We start from the raw sequence: 10019 nt of genomic DNA on the forward strand, positions 1-10019 counted from the left end.
TTCAATTTTAGGACCACTGTTATTCCTAATTTACATTAACAATATTGACACAAATACATACAGTAAACTGGGTAAATATGACACCAAGGTGGGTAGTGTAGTCATCTTCTGATTTCTTTTGCTAGTCACAACTAAGTCTTGCAGCTGTTGATGTCACTTTTCCTGCCCCAGACCATTTCTGATTGCTGTTGCTTCCTGTCTGCCTTTTTCTCTGTAAACAGTAAGTCACTCCATGCTTAGAAACATCTAACATTTTGGCTATTTGAGAGAATTCTTCTTTACTCAAAATTTGCATGGTTTTACTTTTTTATTTTTTGTTAAATCCCAGGGTGGGCCCAAACTTCTGGGCTGTAGTGTATGTGTGTGTGTCTGTGGATATATTTTTGTTACGTTAATTGACTTTTCTAACCAGTTAGCTAAGTCCTTAGTTCATGATCTAGTCACTGAGACAGATAATTGAATAAGAAGTTATTACGCAGGCTGAGAGGCTGTGCCGGCTTTGTTTCACATCGGTCTGTTTTTCATGTAGCACTGTTGCAGCCTCTGAACACACAGGCAATGCGTGACAGGCGCTTTCCGGTTCGTTCTGTCGTTATAATAATAGCGTGAGGTTGGGCAGTTTTCGCTGGGCAGGCATTGGAAGCTGAGCTTATGCCTTGTCGACTCCTCAGACGATTTGCTTGTAATGTGCTATTTGAACTTATACATAAGTTACGACTAAAATCGATTGCGAAATAAAAGTAAATGTATTTGTTGTGCTTTATCCTGATTCTTGCGATAACTCTGAAACGCTTTTTTGTGGATAAAGTTGCGACCAGTCGCAATTAACGATAATGCCCACTACTAAACTCTGTGGCTGTGACTTTAAGACCATTAAGGATCAAATCAAACAGGCAGAGAGGAACTCTGGCTACTGCTACTGTGGGAGCAAGTGGTCCTGAACAGAGCTGCTGAGGACGTGTGAGAACTTGCTTATGCTCGTACTCCTGTCCCGTATGAGTCATTTTTCAGGTGGAGGACCAGTTACACAAGTGTAATCATGCCGCAATACACTGTGTGCGGTGTGATGCACAGCACTGAGCACGGAGGACAGAGTCTTGGGGACGGTCTGAGGTAACTGAGAGGAACGTGAAAACTCTGGGGAGCCCCCAGGTCAGCGTGGCCCCTAGGCAGCTGAAATGTTCCTCTGCTTGGCTGCTCGATCAGAGGACCCAAGATACTGCTAGAAATCAAGAAGCTGTCGGGATTTTTTTGGAAAAGCTGCGACTCTCATCTCTTGTAACGTGCACTGGAGAAAGCTGTACAGGATGTGTGCATCGTCTTGAATATAATGGCTTTTATTTATTGGATAAATTGAGTACATTCTGTCTGAGGTTTACTTGAGCCTCGTTCCCTGCGCGGTCTCAGATAAGCTCCATCCTCCCTCCTCAACCTTAACCAGAGTAAGCGATGAATAGATGGATAAATTAAGGTATCGTACCTAATGGTGTGACCTACAGGGGGCTAGAGGAGGCGCCCCCTCTGGTTGCCCTCTGCCTTACATATTGTGTAATGACTCAACTCTTGTGAAACCAGGTTCAAAAGCTGTTATGGTAAAATACATGTTGACATGTTGCACCTATGGGGATGTTTGTGTCTTAGCAGGCTTGGGATCTGTGCCCAGAGAACCCTGACACCACCTCCAGGAGGCGCTGCACGCTGGTCACGACCCTCTCTGTCATAGAGAGCAAGATGGCATACACAGAATCCAGGGAATTTCCAATTTCTGCCTCTCACAAATACCGCAAATGATCAATTCAATGACGCATTCCGTATTCTGACTTTGCCAATAAGTTTCGTCCTCGAACAGTCTTCCTCTTCCCCGTTCTCGCTATCTGCCCCCTCCAGTTCACTTCCATTAGCAGATTGAGGGCTGTACAGATGCATACTCTGCCAGCAGGTCATGAAGCTCATTGGCTGAAGGTCCTTGTCCTGTGCACTTGGCAGACACACAGTCACGCAGATCCTCCACCCAGTTTTTTATCTGAGACCTTTATCCCCCCGCCCTCCCCCACATAGATCCCCCATACATCCACTCTTTTTCCCCCTTCTTGCTTGTCCAATAATGCCATTTTTGTATTGCGGCTGGTGGTGTTGTGGACTCAGGGATGAGTAGCATTAAGCTTCTCAACTTTTGATACTACAGAGCAATGTTTTCCCAATCTGGTCTTCCGGGACCCACAGCTTGTCTACATTTTTGCTCCCTTCCAGCTCCCTGCCAGACAGTCCACATTTTTGCTCCCTCTCAGTTCCTGTTAGGAGCAAAAATGTATGTCCCCAAGGACTGAACTGGGCAGCACTGCCATAGAGCATCAGACATTACAGCTCACCACAGGACGACTTGGAGAGAGGAAGAAGTGCCGTCGATTTCTCAAGAACCAGAAACCCATGATAATGAAATGGCTCAGCCTGCCTGTGCTGGTCTGGAGACTAGTTCTGCTAATGTTTGTATTACGTTCACATTTTTTGTGTATCTGAAGCTCTGGTCATGTTGCCATGCCAAAACACACAAACATCGGCGGGATGGTGCCAGTGCCTTTGACGTACAGTGTGGGAAACAGACGGTTATGGCTACGGTCTGATAGAACTTGGAGGAATGTGAAAACTGCTGCTCCGAAAGGGCCTAGAGAGCTGATGTTTGACGCGCCAGCCAGATGAGTAGGGGAGACCGGGGATGATTGTCACATGGGTTAGTTGTAACAAAGTCTATTTCTCAAATCAGAAATGAGGTACGAATCACATGACTCACTCTGCACATGCTCAGTTCTGTCTGTATTTCACGTGAAGAAGCAGCACCCTGTAACAAACACGCTCAGATTTGTAAGGGAAAAAAAATTGAGGTAAGAAAGTACATTTTTTATTTCATTTAGTTTTCTGATAGCACTGCAAGCTTTGAACTTACATTATTCAAACTTGAAATATTTATTATGTGTCTATGTAAATATCTTTTGTACAAGTTGCGAGTGCTAATATTGTTACTCTTAGCTGCAAGGAAACTTGTTCATGGCTACCACAGTCTGGGATATCTGTAGCAGTGATTCTCCAGTGGCCCCTCAGGCCACATCTCAAGCCCAGGAAACTTCTGCATCTTGTGTGGGGGGGGGGGGGGGGGGGGGGGGGGGTGAAATGCATAGGGGTGGGGAACCTGATCCATGGAGCGTCGGTGTGGGACCCTATGAGGAGTTTAATACACCTGTTACCACTGTGATTCTGATGGTGACTAACACACACACAAACACACACGTGCAGACATGCACTCTATTATTCAGTTATTAAAACTGGTGCACAGTTGCATGTTTTGTTTGGTTTCAGTATGATCTTTGATTTTAATTGTGATTAATATACATTATACACGTGTATACATACGCACAAATTTTGATGAACAATAATAATAACAATTATAACATTTACATCATCGATAATTTACATCATTTATGATATTATATATAAAAACATGCTAAGTGACTGTGACTCTTAATGCTCAACTGGTCGGTTGAATCAAAATCTTGGTCTGGACTTTTACTCTCTGGACCTGAACTATCCACCTCTGCTCCTGGTCTGAAGATTTCTTGAATCACTGAAGATGTCCGACCTCTCACCACTTTGCTCATGCCAGGCCTTTGTGTGGTGCTGGGTTATAGGAAGGGTTTGCACCTCCAGTGAGCAATGAGATGTAGATGTACCTATGGAAGGAGAGACTCTAATCTACATAAGCGGGCTCTGGATTACTGCCTGATGATCAGTACTGGTGTAGGTGGAACCTCTTCTCTAGGAATGCAAGGCTCCCTTCTGATAGGCTGTCGGCTGTATCTGGCTTGTCCGGGATCAAGCCAGGACTTGACATTATGCCTGAGAGTCTCGTGTAGGATGTGTCAGACTCTGTATGCTGTCCTGGGTGACGTGGTTAAGCCAGTACAGAGAAGACAACTTCTCAGAATTGCTTCTGGGGAGAGAAAAACAGGATTTTGAAGCTGAAAAATAGAGACAGGGAAGATCTGATGTCTAAGATGGTGTATACCTGGGTCCTAACTTCTACATGGGCTTGTAGTGCAATATGGAGATAGAATCAGCAGCTTACAGAATCTCTCTGCGGACCACAGAGCTTTCCGGAGCACTTTAAGCTGAGTAAACAGACGCAAAGATGCAGAAAGTGCTAGTGCTGAAATGACTGCCCCCCACCCCAGAGCCAGTTAATTAAAGAAAGGCCTGCTTTATAAAGTGATGTCAGGCAAATCTGTAGAAAGTTTGGAGACAATCCAGTGGTTTAATCTCGGAAGGCCTGACAGTCTGACATATGTATTCTGGTCTTACTCCAAGAGTGTGTCAATGACAATCGAGGTATTTGCATTTTACTCACCTCAGATCCTGTTTCTCTTTCCAGCAGATTCTCTAGTGCTGATCAGGTGGTTGTCTGCCTGTCCAGCAGGTTGTGTTCAAGGGTAAACTCTCTGAAACAGCTTTGAAACCTTCCCCTAAGTAATATCATTCATCGATACAGGTCTGCAGAGCGTTTGCCGTTTTATGGATCTTGAGGTGCATTGGGCCAGATCAGTCTGTCGGACTCCATTCTGGAATGTGTGTTTTGGGTAACCCCGGTAACTGGCCCACTGGGGGGCAAGTTGCGGACTTTAGATTGAAAGTCAACACCTCTGCCCTGCATTTCCTGCTATAATTAGACCTGTGTCACGCTCAGTGGAGGCTTTTAAAAGCAGCCTGTCTTTGCAAGGTGCAGCACACAAGGGCAGAGAGTGACGTGAGCCATTTCTCATGCCTAATGTGTGTCCTTCCTTTGTACCCCCAAGACAATGCTGGGTGGGGGGATTCTGCAAGCAGCCTGTGTAGCTGTGGGGTTTGCAGGGGGTTTATACAGTTTTGGTTCCTCCACTTTTGTTTTCTAGGTTTTTTGTTATTTTTTTCCGGTAACATGTAAACTAACGATGTTCTGCCACACGCTCTAGTGTCTTGGAAGTAGCTGTATGAAAAATGAATTTCATTATACTAAAAATAACCTGGGATGGAGAATTTAAGCAGATGTAGTTTGCCATACGACTCCACCTCCCCTCCCCCCATAAATACTGTCTACCACCTCATCCATGTAACTCTGCTTCTGTAACACTGAGTCTGCCACTCCCCCTTTCTAACACCCCCCCCCCCCCCCCCCCACATACACACATGTACGCAGTGCTGTAGCACATTTCACAGATACACAGTGGCAGGAGGATTTCCGTAAAAATAGGGGAAACCCCTCCCCCCTCCAAGGCCGAACAACATATATCCCATAATATAAATACCACATCATTTGTAACATACCCACTTGTGCGTCAGTACTGGTATAACTTGTGATTTGATTACACACTGATTTTACCTGGAATTGTCTTTGCCGGCAGCCGTCTCGAGTGTCACAACCGAAAAACAAAAGTGAAACTTCCTCCTTTCTGATGGCTGTTTACTTTACATTTTATTTTCTTTGCTTCTGTTTGGTACCTGCAAGAGCACGAGTAGTAGAAAGGTCTAGAAGGCTTTTTTCAGATAATACACCATGACAAGGTTAATTATGTTGCTGGAGGTCTAGGTGTTAACAGAGAGTGTGGGTAATTTGGATTGCCTTTCACACACGGATACTCTCAAGCCGGTTGTCTCCATGTGTGTGTGCGTCGCTCAAAGACCCAACAGCAGAAGCCACTCAGACAAATCTGGGAGTTGAACCAGCAACCTTCTGTTCAGAGGTACAACACGACCGCTAAGCCACACATCACCCCCCTGTTATGAGCTCCTCTCTGCTCTGTGATCTGTAGTTACACATCAGCAGAGCCCTGTTCCTAAGTGCCCTCACCTAAGACCACATTCCCTCTCTGTCCCTCTTTCGATGATTTTCTGTCGGCCCTCACCCCCCACCCACAGATGTGTTATTAATGTTGGTTAAATGTCACGCGTGAAAAGAGAGGATTGTGGGGTGTGAGAGGCCGGCAGCATTGAGCGGTATCCGGCCGGCCGTGCCCGCGAGCGCGGGGACAATGCCGCGGCTGTGTGTGCTGGCGGCTTCTTCTCTGACCCGAGTCCTTCAGAAGCACCGGGGCCACTCAACACTGCCGCTTTGTGCGGAGTCGCAGGGCCGGCAGGCCGCAAGCTGCCTTGTCAGCGTGGCGCACTTACATCAGCCGCCAGCGTGTTTACCGTGCAGCGACTGAATCTGCCGTTTAAGGGATGCTCATTCTGGATCTGCTTGGGAGGAGGAGTGATGGCTTCCCAGCCAGACCGAGAATGAAACCAGCTCGGGTTTGAATAGTACAGAGCCACCCGGTATGTTTATTTAGTAGATGCTTTTATCCACGTACAACTGACAAAGCAGGGTCAGTCAGTCCCTGGAGCAAGCAGGCGATAAAGGCCTTGTTCAAGGGCCCAACAGTGAAAGCATTCCGTCAACCATGGGATTTGAACCAATGACCTTCTGATCACTGGCATAGCATCCTAACCCACAGAGGCACACGCCCATTCCATAAGTAAAGTGCACATTCAGTACCTGGAAATGGGAGCATCACGGGAGTCATTCTGGGACACTCTCTGGATTAAAAAAACCCCCTGTCCTTGAGCAGCTTGTACCCTGCCGGCCGTAGGGAGATGCGTAAACACCCTAGAAGATATGTTTGTGTTTACGGTGAAAATAATGCATTTTGTTGTTTTATTCTAGCATGCTGCCCCCTTCTGGTACGATGCATTATAACACTAATGATTTTTATTTGTCACATGCCAGGTATGCAGTGAAATGAAAAGTGATCAGTTTCACCATAACAAAAGAATAGTAGTATCAGTCGAAGGACAAAAAATTTAAGAGAACTATTTAATAAATAATCATGGTAAATGTGTAAATAAGGAACAGAAAGTTGTATTGAAAAAGACAAGAAAAAAAGAGGAGCCAGAGATGTGGGACATCGATCAGAAAAAGTGACGTATGCGTATGTAAGGAGTGAGCGTTATGTAAGGAGTGAGCGTTATGTAAGGAGTGAGCGTTAAATTATGATTGTTGCAGGGGTATTTAGTGTATGTCATACTGGGGTTCACCCTGGATGGGATGCTGCTGCCTTGCAGGCCCGGCACACTAAGGGCCATTTAGAGATATCGATTAGCCTAACCACCTGCCCTTAGACTGCAGGAGGACACCTGTATGATGAAGGAGGGCCATGCAAAGTACCCCCCCCACACACACACACACACACACAAACAGCAGAGGTGGGATTCAAACTCCCAACTCCAGAGAAGTGCGGCCACAATTCCACCACCATATAATGCTATGTTATAGTAAAATCACACAAAGAACTGTCATAAGTCACTAAATAGTATAATGGGGACATTTTGACCCCGCATGTCATGAAACGGGTATAATAGAATGTCATAATGGAAAACTACCACAAGAGGGCCCCATAATCCAATAATTGTCACCGTGATCTATGAGTAAATTTCCCTTAACAGCGAGAGATGATATTGCTAAAAGATGTCCTTAGAATTCATACAGTTTAATCTGAGCTCACATCACTTTATATTTTTTGAAGTTTAAATATAGTGATGTTTCTTTTTGAAAGCACTGGTGTAATGATGTGAATGTGAGATTCTCCATCGTTGGATATAGACTTAGAGTGTGTCTGTCTGTGTGGGAGGGAGAGAAGGAGTGATGACAGAAAGCGAGATGTTTCTGGCGTGAAACACTCTTCTACAGGCTTCCTTGAAACTGGTGTGGGGGTCGGCGGTGGAGCTCATGGTACAATCAGTACAGTTTTCTGAGAAACTGGATTCAAGAGGAAATTAACAGTGTTAACCCCTCAGCCCAAAGCAGTCCATAGTAGTGTCCAGTACTGGGTCCAGCATGGTGTCCAACTACCAATAAATTATCATAAAGAGAAACCCAAGTTTTCATTGGGATAATTTCCCCCCAGACTTGGCAGCAGTTAAACCGAAAAAGAAAAGCAGTTACAACTGCTATGAGGTCCCAGCAGAAGACCTCCATCCTTTCCTTCTACCACAGGGTCTAGAAAAAAATCAGAAGCTAGACCAGATGTTAACTCTCACTCACAACACCAGATGTTTACTCTCAGTCCCACCTGCTAACGACAACCAGTCTGAGAGCAGCACCGAAACGGCAGCGTGTGTCGTTAGCACGTCACTGGGAAACATGCCCCCCGTTTGACCCCGCGGATACACTGTCCTTCTCCTTTCTCGCCTCCAAACATAAGGAGTGACTGTAAAACATGACCCATGACCGCTAAGTGCTACGCGTGTTCCCTCCACCCTGATGGGGATAAGTAGGTAAAATAAATCCTTTCCATCTACAGGACAAAGATGTTATATTGTTCAGAAGCCTGGATGTTTAAAACAGATGTGCTCATTTATTGGAATGTCAAATGTTCTTAAAAAGTGAATCATCGACACCCGCAAAACAACATAATATCGCCAAACCTCCTGGAACAACTTCAGGATATCAGCGTATATCACATAAAGAATGTAAGAGCTCTGCGTTCACCTTTCATTAATAAACTTGCTCATCCATCTTCCTACTGGTTATCCTGTACAGGTTTGTGGGGTAATGTACATATTTTTGTGTTTTTTTATTTCACGAGTGAAATGTAGCTCAGCTATTTGTGCGACTTTGTGTGTTATTTTAATCGAGAACAGGCAGATTCATAACTGAGACCCTACTGCAAATTACCGTATAACATAGACTAGATGCTGCAGTATTTCCCAGCATGTCTTTGGGAAGCTTCTCACCTCTGTCCCCAAGGACTGAGCCTGAAGAAGCTCTCTGTGCCATAATGAATGTGCTGTTACCTCACAGACATGGTAATTACAGAGTCCCTGGGCTCTACCCTCCATTATCAGCACTGAGGAATGGCTTCTTCAGTTAACTCAGATATGATTCAAGGCCCCAGTTCAATTTGAAAGTGTCAGCGATGATACATATTCCCCATTATTTTTTGTTAATTTTTCAGGAGCAAATGTTTACCCTCAGAGCACCAAGAAAATATCTTGCAGCGTCCAATAAGAAGAAAAACTGCAGGACGCCTGGATCTCATATTATTTAGGTGAAAAGCGCGGGAGAGATTAGCTCGACGAGATTATAATCAGACAGTAAAAAGATCCAAAGACATTTTTAACTGTGTGGGTTTTTGGTTCTGTGCCCAAAAGCACAGAATTACTGGATTTGCGTTCCTGAATTGCACATGCAAATCCAAGGGTCTAAATCTTACAGCGGACGAAAGACTTTCTTGGAGTCTTTACGAAACTAAAATGTGGGTCTCAAAAAAGTGATTTTCAGTGTTTCCTAAAAACGACACCCACAAACAAAGGAAGTTTGGTCTGCTGAGCTTAGATCTTTTCACGCATCACAATTACACCCCATTTCCACACCTACTGATTGAAATCTCCAACCAGCTTACAGTGGGCAACTGTTTTGCAGTGGAAACGAGTCAAAGACCGCAGCATGAAGCCGCTGTCCTGCCACATGGTGAAAGTTTATGCGGGTGTTTCAGTAAGGTCACCCTAAAAAGGCCCTGCGTGTCATGGTGAGGCCAGCAGCCTCTCTTGGCAACACAGGGGTGGGAGGGGTATTAAGTAAAGTTTCTACTCCTACTACTCACATGATCTCCTTCTGAGAAGATGTAGCTAACTGAGTGTTGAAAAGGGCTTATTGTGTGACATTTGCACCCTTGTAGTGAAGCCCCCAGGTTCAAGGGACATGCTACGTGAGGGCCCTTCCAGTCCCCCCCCCCCCCCCCCCCCCCCAAACGTGTGACATTCCTTTTCCAATCAAAGAGCCAGGGTTGCTTTCCAGAGCGGCCTATCCACTATTCAATCTGCAAAGCAGGCTTTCGGAATGGTGTGAGCGTGACACTCGCGAGCCGGTCAGCAAGGGGGGGCCACTGGCCATTCATTACATCACGGTTAAATGAAAGCACAAGGTCTTTGAATGGCTGGGAGTGGATTATCCAAGG

The 10019-nt window shown here is 45.4% G+C and overlaps 1 long non-coding RNA gene across 2 annotated transcripts; it reads right to left on the bottom strand.

The window, feature by feature from the left end:
* Positions 1-3186: 3186 nt before the first annotated feature.
* LOC125711540 (uncharacterized) lies at positions 3187-9775 on the bottom strand. 2 transcript variants are annotated; one of them, XR_007383033.1, is made up of 4 exons: positions 6560-9775; positions 5405-5523; positions 4397-5011; positions 3187-3982 (listed from the first exon to the last, which is right to left on the bottom strand). It is a non-coding gene; the product is annotated as an uncharacterized LOC125711540 (long non-coding RNA). The 2 variants fall into 2 exon arrangements; XR_007383032.1 differs by having other exon boundaries at positions 3189-3982; positions 5405-9775.
* Positions 9776-10019: the final 244 nt, after the last annotated feature.

This window comes from Brienomyrus brachyistius, chromosome 17 (assembly GCF_023856365.1).
Source record: "Brienomyrus brachyistius isolate T26 chromosome 17, BBRACH_0.4, whole genome shotgun sequence".
Classification (NCBI taxonomy): Eukaryota; Metazoa; Chordata; class Actinopteri; order Osteoglossiformes; family Mormyridae; genus Brienomyrus; species Brienomyrus brachyistius.